General features: G+C 43.8%; 1 protein-coding gene across 4 annotated transcripts in view; it reads left to right on the top strand.

Annotated features, from left to right (window-relative positions):
* Nucleotides 1-2,753: 2,753 nt before the first annotated feature.
* TRAF3IP2 (TRAF3 interacting protein 2) overlaps nt 2,754-12,342 on the top strand; it is a 54,882-nt gene continuing 45,293 nt past the window's right edge. The window contains exons 1-2 of one of the 4 annotated variants that reach the window (XM_075923983.2): nt 2,756-2,936; nt 5,661-5,835. The gene's annotated coding sequence lies outside the window, so the exon portion shown is untranslated. Of the gene's footprint in view, nt 2,937-5,660; nt 5,836-6,492; nt 6,869-12,342 lie in introns of those variants that run through there. The other 3 variants (XM_006123214.5, XM_006123213.5, XM_075923984.2) reach the window with 3 other exon arrangements.

Raw genomic sequence — 12,342 nt, 5'->3', positions numbered from 1 at the left:
TATGGTATTTGCCTGCCCTGCCCTGGATGAGTCACCATCACTGATATGCCCAGCCAGAAACTCCAGACCTTATACCTACCTAGTCTTTGTGCTTAGCATGCTGCAGCTCTTCCAGCCAGCCTGCTGCAACCAACAATTACCTCACTGTAGCTGCACTTATCAAATCTGCACTTTGTAAAATATGGATTTGGGAAGTTTCTCAGATCAAACCCAGTCTTACAGAACTGTGCCACTGAAATGCCAAAGCTCACAGCTGTCAGAGGAAGGGCTTTCACTGTGAAAAATAAGCATGCAGCAAAACACCACGTCTTAGTTACAAACAGATGGCTTCAAACTTACACTGATTAAAAGGCCATGCTAATAGCATGACTACTAATGCCACATTAATTGGTAGGAATGTTCGTCACATCCAAGGCTGGCTCTGTTATACAGGCAGAACAGGTGGTTGCCTGGAGCAGCAAAATGTTTAGGGCTTGTGGGAAGTGAAGGGCACGTGTTTTCCAGTTTGCCATGGGCATGAGCAGCCATAGACCTGATGCTAATCTGAGAAGGGAAGAAACTATTAGCAATCAGCCATTTTGGCTTTGTTTCAGTGGCCTCATATTATTGCTCTGCAATGTCCCAGAGGGGAAATATGGGTTCAATTATGGACACTAGCCTTTCACTTGTAAGGCTGATATGGGAAGCTAAGAGAGGCAGCATGCCCAGCCCATTAGTGGAAAGAAGGGGGAGGTGACAGGGAGCATTACACAATGTTCAGCAGGAATCTTTCCTGCCAATCAAGAGTCCATCCACTCTTGTGAATGATGATTGCAGCGTGAGGTTCTCCAGGAAACATGCTACAGTATTCTACAGCAACAGCCCAAAATACTGCAGTGCTGCTAGTGGAAGGCACAGTGCTTTCACCTCTCAGTCCAGCACCATAGGGACCTGACTGGTGCTAAATCAGAGAATTTGCCAAACTATGGGAGGTCAATATTGTTTAGCAGTATTACCAACACTTCCACTGCTTATTGGGCTCTTAGAAGACATTTAGGGGTAAATTAATGCTAAATAACAGCACAGAACACTGAGAGCCAGGACTGGTAAACAAACTTTGAGACCACAAGAAACTTGGCCACACCCATGATAAATGGGCATCCAGCTAACTAAAATTATTGATGTTGCCAGACCAGAGAGTGCCAGACTAGGGAGGTTCAACCTGTATTGTAGAGTAGTGTTTCTCAACCAATGGTATGAGTACCCTTAAGGGTACTTGAGATATGTCTGGGGGATACATCAACACAACTGACATTTGGAGAAAACTGAATTTTTGTTTTAAGTTTTACAGCACTTTATTATTTTTGTACTTTTTACGCCCAAAAATTTCATCACCCACCTGGCTATAATTAAGTTGTTTAAGCAAATGTGTTGCAATGGTAGAAAAAAGAAATGGTGTGTCTGAAAACTGTACGTACTGGGGGGTACTTATACTTTTTTTAAAGGGGTACTTTATAAAAAAAAGTTGAGAAACACTGTTATAGAGTGCCATAGCACTTTCAAAATAAGGGTAGAAACTTTAGAAGCAGTAAAGCCGAATCAGACTGATGAGTGACAAAGACCAGTAAATTAGGCATGGCATGGTGCAGGAAAGACTTGCCTGACTTAAGGGTTGTATTATGAAGTAGCGGCAGGTAAGTGCTTACTCAAAGCACTAATATGTGCTTGGAAACTTCATGTCATTGTAACAAAGTGTATGATCAGAAAATACACAGAGGCATCTTAAGGCAGTGGGAAACAGGTTCTGTTACCTCCCTTCTCTCTGCTACGGCCACATCTGAAATATTACTTTCAGTTATAGGCACCTCTTAACCAAGATAGTAATCAAATGAGAGGGTGTTCAGGAAAGAGCAATAAAAACATCAAACTTCAGGAGGAATTGACTTCTAAGGGGTGATTTGAAATAGCTATATATGTATAGCTTGGCTGGGGAACCTGATGGCAGCCTACAAATACTGAAAAGGTGAAAACACCCATGTGGCACCTTGGAGTATAAGTAGGAGGAATGGGGTGAAACTAAGAGAAGAAAATGTAGGCTAACAGGCCTGACAGTGAGGTCTGCTGCGCTGGGAAGTGGTAAAAGTCAGTTTCCCTCCGCCATGTCAGCTAGACTGGAGAAAGCACTAGATAATATACTGTGATGAAAACCCTGCCTGGAAAGAAGACAAGTTGGATGATACTGTAAGGTATTCTAAAATCTATCATGAAATGTTGTCAACTGTTTAATGTTTTAATTAAAGTCCTAGCTGCTGTGAGTGCATGAGAACTTCACCTTTAATTACTTACAACAAATGTTCCTAGTCATGGATGTGGAGAGAAGCTGGAAAATGCTGCTTGAGCATAATGTTCAAGACTCAAGAATCAGAATGCATACAAAAATAACCCACCTTTAAATCACATGAGTTGTGATTCACTCTTTTGATTTCTCATGATTTTGGTGGTCTGACTCATGATTTTTGAGCAGACAGCTTAGCACTGACAATGTACATTCTAGTATTTAAAAAAATCAGACACTTCTTCCACTTATGTGTATTATGTTTGAAAACCATATTGGGTTTCCCCTGCAATTATTTATCTGTTCAGTTTGAACAGTAGCCTGACTTCTTGGGACAGGAACAATTCAAGGGACTTTTTAACTTCAAAGTAGCTTTCCTCTGTTACTGATTCACTCCCCCTCGAAGAGGTTTTCAGCCTGAGGCTTTCCACTTCTGATTTGTGATTTGCATAAAAGTTCTACTTCCTGCTGCAGAGCCTGTTCTGCAACTTACCTGAGAGAGAGAAGTGCGTAAAAGGAAAAAAGAAAACCACAGATCCACAGGAAAATAGAGTGCAGGAGAAAGCCCAGCAGTTGCTCTTTACTCTTGATCAGTCCAGCGTGTGTCCCTGCTAGCCCCAAGGTAAGAGCTCTTAAAGATCTTGCTGCTCGCTATTTGTTACTAACCACTGACCCACTTTGCCGCTTGTTTTTCTTTCTGGGTTCTAACCTCCTTTTTACTTCACCTATTTTTTCCAGTAATGACTGAGTGAATTTAGAACCCAGCACACTGCGCTTCGGCTACTTTGCGTAACAGATTTGGATCAGGACTGTCTTTGGGTAAACCCTCTGGGAATGGATGACATAGGCAGTGTTTTGCTGTCATCCCAAGCTTTTGTACAGCTGTTTGTAAAACACCAGCCACAGGCCTAATTCTGGCTAGTCGTGGCATGGGCATTCTGCTGGAGGGTAGCTTGAAAGCAGCCTTCACCTCTAGTTTTTTGTGGTTCCCCCCCCCCTCACACGCACACAGGGATTAGCCAGTGATCCTGCATTTGGCAGCTTCAGAAGGAACTGTGGCACCACTGGAACAGTGCGATTTTGTACAGCAAGCCCATACCATGTTGCCTACTCAGCCATAATGAGGGGCTGTTTCCAATAATGTTGAAGAGAGAATTATTATGGAAAACAAAGAAGAAATACGATTATAAACCCAGATAAAACACTTCCAACCTGATGTTTATATCAGAACAGATTGCAAGTGATCTGATATTAATTTAAAAAACATCAGCTGTATAATTGATATGTTAACTTCCCTTTCAGGATACTCAGTTTGGCAATTCTCACTACCATTTGCTAGGGAGTGGGAACAGTAAATCTGCCCCCACCTACTGTGCCTTACAGCTGCAACTAGTTGCTGGGAATTACACAATTTTACAAAATCAAAGTGTCTCCTACAGACTAACGCCTGAGCTACATAAACAATGGATACTGACATAATTATGTCAAGAAGGTGATGTTTTCCCAGCATAGATGTGCTGGTATATGTGCAGGGGTGGGGGCTGGATCCAGAGCTGAGCTTGTATTGGGGAGCCTGTGCTGCCGCTCCAGCCCTGTGTCTCCCCTCCCCCGTGGGGCTGGAGCGCCAGCACAGACTCACCACTTCAAGGATGGGGAGCCAAGAGTCTCATGAGATGGAGTCAGGCAAACCGGGGCTGGTTCCGACCCACAGGCTCTGTTTGGCAACACGAGAAAGTAGCTCCATGGGTGCTGCTCGCCCCCCTCTCAACTGGGGAAATGGCAGCACAGCAAAACACTGCCTGGAGGCTTTTTCCCCCGCCACTCTAATTGGCCGTAATCGTAGCCAATCGGAGCAACAGAATTTATGCCTGGGAGCGGCAGGGGACATGGAGCCAAGTGCATCCCTGAGGCCTGTGCCCTTACACCCATACCCCACTCCTGGACCCCCTCCTACCCAAACCCCCCACCTCCAGTCCACTCTTGCACCCTACCGGCCTGCCAGACCCTCCAACCCTCAGCCTGTTCCTGCACTGCCCTCCTGCACAGATCTCCACTCCCACCAAGCCCTGCCATCTCCAGTCCACTCCTTTACCCTATTTCCCACCCAGACTCTGCACCCGCACTTCTCTCCTGCACCCTACCTCTCACCCAGACCTGCCACCCCAATCCCCCAGACCTTGCACCCTCCCTCCCACCCAGACCTCACAACCCAAGCCCATTTCCCAGCAGGCCCCTCCCACACACTGAACCCCTCATTTTTTGCCCCACCCAGAGCCTAGAGAGGCCCACAAAATCTACTAGCCCAGGCCCCCCTGGGATTTGGTGTATGAGAGGTATGTGGGGAACGTTTTTCTGCTTCTCAGTCAGAGGCCATGTCAGTGAGGTGTTGGTTTGGTTTGGTTTGGGGTTGTTTTGCTTCTCAGTTTGTGTGGCCCCCCCCAACTGATTTTTCTGTAGGTCAGCAGCCCCCAACTAAAAAAGGTTCCTTGCCTGTGTGCTAGGGTAAGACCTAGTGATGCCAGCACAACTTTACTTTTGCTGATGTAGCCTATTTTGCTCAAGGAATTGGCAGTTAATATAAGCTTCATCTATACTAGACTGTTTTGCTGGTCTAGCTAAACCAGCAATCCCTTCCTAGCAATAATAAGCCCTTAGGTAGAGAATGTACAGACTTTTTGGTGCCGTCTGCAAAGAAATAATAAAATGCTTCCTAGCTCCATAAGCTCAAAAAATGCCACTAGAGAAGGGGAGAAAGATTAGTAAGACCTCAGTTCTTCCTGTCATCATCTTTTGTGTGTCCCCAGCACATTGTTCAGCATGAGGTCTTGAGTACATTGAACATTATCAGCAGTGCTTCTCTCGATATGCTTGGCTTGGGGATTTTTTTCAGTTTTTGCGAACGTCTATTGTAGATGGCTATGTGGAGTCAAAGAAAAGGGATTTCAGCTGGATATGACTGAACTGGACACAAATAATCATGGCATGACCCTAAGCAAGGAAACGTGTTGAGGGGGAAGCCTGAAACAGGGGAATGGCTGCCTAGTGCTGGGCTGATGTCAGTGTCCAATGGCTGGACTGGTGTAGACCCAACACACAGTGTTGCAGTCTTTCCAGCACCCATACTATTAAGGAGATGTGGCAGTATTTCCATAGTTAAGTTTGAACCCAGCTTCTCTGCTATAGTGCCCTATTTTGGCAGCAAAAGGTGAATGTTTCAGCAAAGCCTGAAGAAAATTCAAGATCCTTTGATATTACATGGCATTCTAATAGTGCAATGGTTTGCAATTCTGACTTAGAGCTAGAGGAAGACACAGATACTAAAGTGACATGTTTGTTACCTCTTCAGTGGAGCATAAGAGCCAGGCAGAATTCCAAGCCATATACTCAAGAAAGCACATGGAGATAGCACCCTCGCTACTTCCCATGGAGATGTACGCCACCCTTGAAGGGCAGTGAGGAGTGGAGAATTACGGAGATCTGTGACTGTGTTGGTTCCCCCATATACCAGCCAGCATTGACAGGTAGTGGTGTGTATATACCCGCTGTTCAATGGAAAGCTCCAGAAGGCATTCCAGTTCTAAGTCTGCGTGTCTTGGTGTTTTCTCTGGGGCATTGTGTCCCCACCCCCACCCTTTCTGGGACGTGCCTAAAGAGTACCAGCCTAGCCGTGTATTAGCTGAGAATGTATTCCACTTAAAAATACCTTGTAAAAAACATTTTTTTTGCCACTGCAATAAAAATATTATATTAAAATTAGTAATTCAGTGGTCAAAGTTAGTTATGTTTTGATAAAATATGCTTTTCATTGTAGTCCATATGCATGTTGTGTTTACTTTGTGGGCAGTTCAGGATTTGTGTTGTTTACAGTTCATTTCCTTGTTTTCAGAAGCTTGCACTTTGTTACTGATGTGATATGCAGGCGTGTTGTCATTTAGCAGCCTTAACTAGCATGCTATATAGTAAAACAAAAACCACATTATTTATCTAGCAGTTACCAGAAGTACATGTCATTAAATGTATGGGGGAAATGTCCCAAGCACATAGCAAAGTCTCTGCCCTGAAAATCTTATTTTCTAAAGGCATATCTTTATTAAGGGAGTCATGTTTCATGTGAAGGTGTATTGATTCTGTTTCATTATATAATATTCTGGGTATCTGAGATAAGAGGAGCTATTGCTGATGCTGGCACAATTTCATCATGTACTGTAAATATTACACTGCAGTAATTTTTATCTAATGCTGAAGCTCCAACTTGATAAAGCTCCAGGAGGAATACACACTATATTGTTGCTCCTTTTTTTAGACCATGCAATAGACCAGGAATCTGCTACAATGGATGATAGTTCTGGGTCAAGATTTTCAAAGGTGCCAAGTGATTTTTTTGTATATTGAGTGGGAGACAGCTTAAAATAACCTGATTTTCAGAAAGTGCTATGATGGATCTTTAAAGCCGGGGACTACAACTCTTGTCATCTCCATCCCATTTCTCCTGGCCAAGCAGAGGTTATGTTTCCTGTCAGCCCTTCTGGTTGTATTTCCCCTTCTATTGGCCAGGTAAGAGGAAAGACACTTGCATTATTGTTAGCACCAGCGTAGCTCCAGTAGTGCTGAAAATGCATATGGTATTTTATAGTATAGGTAAAGCCTTCCTCCTAGAGTTAGAAGCAAATGGATAGTTCTCCCTCCATATATAATCCTTGTGCTGGCTGCAGCGAGAATGTAAGAACAGTGAAAAAATGAAAACATGTCAGCACTGAAGAAGAACGCTGTTTCATACAATAGTACCTCAGAGTTATGAACCCAGAGTTACAAACTGACGAGTCAACCACACTTCTCATTCGTAACCAGAAGCATGCAGTCAGGCAGCAGCACAGACACAAAAATCAAAACAAAAAAGTGAGTATGGCATAGTACTGTGTTAAACATAAACTACTTTAAAAAAGGAGTTTTAAAAAATGATTTAACAAGACAAGGAAACTGTTTCTGTGCTTGTTTTGTTTAAAGCGGCATTTTCTTCTGCACAGTAAAGTTTTGAAACTGTATTAAGTCAGTGATTTCAAAGAATAACCATAATGTTTTGTTCAGAGTGTTATGAATATTTTAGAGTTCTGAACAACCTCCATATCTGAGGTGTTTGTAACTCTGAGGTTCTACTGTATTATTATATACCATCTAAAGCATGCTAGATGCTTTCCAGAAGAAACAGATCCTCTCTGAGTATATCGATCTACCTTTTAAACATGGCCCAATGTTCCTGTCTACATTATGGAATGTGCCCATTGGTGACAACAGGTGTCCGCTATGAGTGCAGCTAAACATAGTTAGCACAGCAAAAAACAAACTGTTCAGCTCAGATTTTATTTTATTCTGGTCATTTGGATCATAGGTCCTAAATGGCTCCCATGTTTACACTCCATAACTGCTGAAAAGGTTTGGACCTGACTTCACTTAGTTTTAGGAAGGTTGCAGCCAATCTTTCAGAGAATCATAGAAGATTTGGGTTAGATGAGACCTCAGGAGGTCATTTAGTCCAACCCCCTGCTCAAAGCAGGACCAACACCAATTAAATCATCCCAGCCAAGGCTGTGTCAAGCCTTGCCTTAAAAACCTCTAAGGATGGAGATTCCACCACCTCCCCAGGTAACCATTTCAAGTGCTTTGCCACCTTCCTAATGAAATAGATTTTCCTAATATCCAACCAAAACCTCCCACGTTGCAACTTCAGACTATAGCTCCTCGTTCTGTCATCTCTAACACTGAGAACAGCCTAGCCTGAAGCTCTGAAACTTTCCTTTAGGTAGTTGAAGGCTGCTGTCAAATCCCACACCCCATTCTTCTGTTGTGAAGACTAAATAAGCCCAGTTCTCTTCTCATAAATCAGATGCTCCAGCCCGCTAATCATTTTTGTTGCCCTTTGCTAGACTCTCCAGTTTGTCCACATCCTTTCTGTAGAAGGGCCCCAAACTGGACACAATACTCCAGACGTTGTCTCACCACTGCCAAAAAGAGGGGAATAATCACTTCCCTCAGTCTGCTGACAATGTTCCTACTAATGCACCCCAATATGCTGTTAACCTTTTTGGCAACAAGGGCACACCGTAAATTCATATCCAGCTTTTCATTCCATTGTAATCCACAGGTCCTTTTTTGCAGAACTGCCACTTAGCCAGTCAGTCCCCAGCCTGTAGCAGTGCTTGGGATTCTTCCATCCTAAATGCACTTTTTCTTGTTGAACCTCATCCGATTTCTTTTGGACAATCCTCCAATTCCCCTCCAGCATATTCCCCTCTTCCTCAAGCTTAGTGTCATCCATGAACTTACTGAGGGTGCAATCCATCCAATCACTGATATCATTAATGAAAATGTTGAAAAAAACCAGTCCCAGGATCAACCCCCAAGACTCTCTGCTTGATGCCAGTTGCCAACTAGACATTGAGCCATTGATCATGACTCATTGAGCCCAATAATCCAGCCAGCTTTCTATCTACCTTACAGTGCATTCATCCAATCCATACTTCTTTAATTTACTGGCAAGAATACTGTGGGAAAATATCAAAATCATTGCTAAGGTATATCAGATCCACCACTTACCCATATCCACAGAGCCAGTTATAACATCATAGAAGGAAATTAGGCTGGTCAGGTTTGACTTCTTCTTAATTAATCCATATTGACTGTTTCTGACCATCTTCCTCTCCTCCAACTGCTTCAAAATTGATTTATTAAGAACCTGCTCCATGATTTTTCCAGGGACTGAGGTGAGGCTGATTGGTCTGTAGTTCCCCAGATTCTCCTTCTTCCTTTTTAAAGATGGGCACTACATTTGCCTTTTTTCAAATGTCCGGAACCTCACCTGATTGCACGAGGTTTTCAAACATAACGGTCAATGGCTCTGCAATCATTTATGTATTGCACATGAAGAGTGTTCTCTCTTGTCACAAAATTCCCCCTTCTATTGATTAGCACACAAAAATATGACTTCAATCAAAATCTCTTCTCAACTCACAAAGCTCCCTGGGAGAGAGTGAGAGTGCCAGCACCTTCTTTTGTTGTCACCTCTTTCTTATCACAAGTTGCTTAATCAAAACCAGATCTTTGGGGATCAAACTGGGAAATATATGGAACAGTTTGTGGCTAGCTATAAAAAGCTTAAACTGTAAAGATCGGCCTCAGGCTAACCCCCAGCTTCAAACTCTCCTGAATGGGTAAAGGAATGTGACACTGATATTGAACTCTGCAATTCAGGCCTAGCTTTATTGACACAGGAAAGGGAGTGTCTGTCCCTTCCTCTCCTTTCCACTTATTCTCCACCCTGCAACTCCCCCAAGACATCCAAAACAACCTGTGTCCAGAACGAGCATATGATGCGGTTGTTTCTTTGTGATCATTGCTGTCCATGACCATTTCAACAGCCCAGTCACCACTCCCTTGGCTCTGGAGTGTTCAGTTTATCTGGCAGGAAAAATGGAAGAACTTCTCTCAGCCTGGGAACGGTTGCAAGGAAGCTTGGAAGAGTTTGGTCACAAGTGCTTGAGTCACTGCCAACCAGCTCATTTAAGATCAGTTCTCTGAGGCTATTTATGAAATTAATCCATGTTACAAAACTTTGAGTAGGGGAGAGGAAGGAAGAAGAGGAGACAGGGCAGTTAATGGGATTTTTTTTCCATTTATTTTTTATGAAATTTGCTACTAGAATGTTAATTCCCTGTATTAACTGCCTCACTTTATGATTTGCAGGAATCCAAGAAAGAATCTAAACTGGTTATCAGTAACCTCCCGTATAACCCTGGTAGAGTGACTATAGGTCCCTAAGCTGAAAATGAAATACAGTACAACTCCAATAGTTCAGCATCCAACTGTTTGGCACTCCCGATACTCCGGCATCAAAATGCCAAGCGCTCCTGACCAGCTGATTAAAAAGCCTGCTGCTCAGCATACGTGCTGGCTGTAACCAGACAGAGCATAAGGTTTGGGGGAGGGTGGGAGTGGGATCGTGTTACAGTATGGAGAAGAGCGTTTTGCTTCAGCAAAGGGGAAAGGGGAGGGGAGGAGGAGGAGGAGGATCAGGTTACAGCGGGGAGGAGACGAGAAGAGGAAGGGGGAGGGGATAGAGGGAGATTGTGTCCTGACCAGCTGTTAAGCCATGCAGCTGTACCGGACCTCCCGATTCTCTGGCAAATCTGATAATCTGGCACCACCTAGGTCCAAAAGGTGCCGATTATCGGAAGTCTACTGTACTGGGTAAGAGATGATCAGTGCTCATAAGCTGTCCTGAGCCACCTGATGTCACTGCTCACTCAAGCCCATGTCCCAGATGTCACAACGTTTTTGGCAAACCTGAATATTTGTCCCATTTGTTTTGGCCTGAATGTCCCCCACAAGCAAAAGCAAATGAGACAAATGTTCATTTTACCAAGTTGTGACATCTAGGATAGAGCTTAAAAAGGGGACTGTCCTGGCCAAACTGGGACGTATGGGCACCCTCAGTCATGGGAGAATACTAAAGTCTTAGAGCTTTCTGACACTATTAAAATACCACCTAAAATAGTTCCATGTATTTGAGGATGCGATTGGGCCATAAACTACATTCTTCTGTTGTCTCAGGCTACGTCTACACTGGCCCCTTTTCCGGAAGGGGCATGTAAATTTCACGAGTCGTCGTAGGGAAATCCGCGGGGGATTTAAAGTAGGAATAAGAGCCTCCAGAAAAGGGCACTTTTTCCGGAGGATCGGGGCCAGTCTAGACGCTCTTTTCCGGCTTTTTTAAAAGCCGGAAAAAAGCGGCGGACATTTTTATTTAAATGCCGCGGGGGATATTTAAATCCCCCGCGGATTTCCCTACGACGACTCGTGAAATTTACATGCCCCTTCCGGAAAAGGGGCCAGTGTAGACGTAGCCTCAGTGTTAGAAGAGGATCAGAGCATGGTTCGCTGAGAGTGCTTTGATATGCTGATGGACTTCTTTATCCTAGTTCTTAACAGGGGCCCAAGTCTGGTGCTCAACTTTTAGGCTGTGTTAAACAGAAAAATGTCAAGGGAAATTCCATGAAAGTCTCCAGCATGAGGTCATGTAAAACAACAGGATCAAAGTCTCAGTTGCACATGGTTTCGAAAAGCTGGAACCTCTGTCTGAACAGTAACATCCCCCTGAAGCATGGGTTCAGTGTAGAGTCAGGAGGAAGAAAGTTACTTATTGAGCCATCAATACTGCCAACCACACATGGGCTTTCTTTTGGGAACTGCCACCCAAATACTGCTGCCAGCATCATCCCAAAAGAGGATAGGGTTCCCTGGCATGCAATGCTTCCACTTATCCCTTCAATAGCATCTTTCTCAGGGCTTCTGCAATTTAAGGCTGCTTTCTCTCACCATTACCACTGAAAGAGGTTTTTGTAAAACCTGTTCTTAAAAACCTCCAATGATGGGAGCACAGCTATCCTTAGAGTTCGAAATAATGATAGCCAATGGGAAGTGACTGTCTAGGAAGAAGTACTGCAGAAAGAGATATAGGGGTCATAGTGGACCACAAGCTAAATATGAGTCAACAGTGTGGTAGTGTTGCAAAAAAAGCAAACATGATTCTGGGCGGCATTCACAGGAGTGTTGTGAGCAAGACACGAGAATTCATTCTTCTGCTCTACTCTGTGCTGATTAGGCCTTAATTGGAGTATTGTGGACTCTCCATTACTGGAGATATTTAAGAGCTTGTTAGACAGACATCTGTCAGGGATTATCTAGACAGTGCTTGTTCCTGCTGCGAGGGCAGGGAACTGGACTTGATGATCTCTTGAGGTCCCTTCCAGTTCTAGCATTTTATGATTCTGTGTAAACCCAGTCCTAAAGAAAATTGCATTCTCAGTGCCCAATAAATAGGCCAGAGAAGATGGATTACTTTATCCCACAGTTCTTTCTCTCTGGGTTTGAATTGTGAAACTAGTACAGCCGAACCATTAGTCCAAGGTGAACATATAGAACAACAGCTTCTCTATTGTCCTCTTTGGTCCCAGTGGCCAAACACTGCACTCTCC

The sequence above is a fragment of the Pelodiscus sinensis genome, chromosome 3 (genome assembly GCF_052426305.1).
Source record: "Pelodiscus sinensis isolate ZL-2025 chromosome 3, ASM5242630v1, whole genome shotgun sequence".
In the NCBI taxonomy this organism is placed as follows: domain Eukaryota; kingdom Metazoa; phylum Chordata; order Testudines; family Trionychidae; genus Pelodiscus; species Pelodiscus sinensis.
This window is presented reverse-complemented; position numbering and strand designations above follow the sequence as displayed.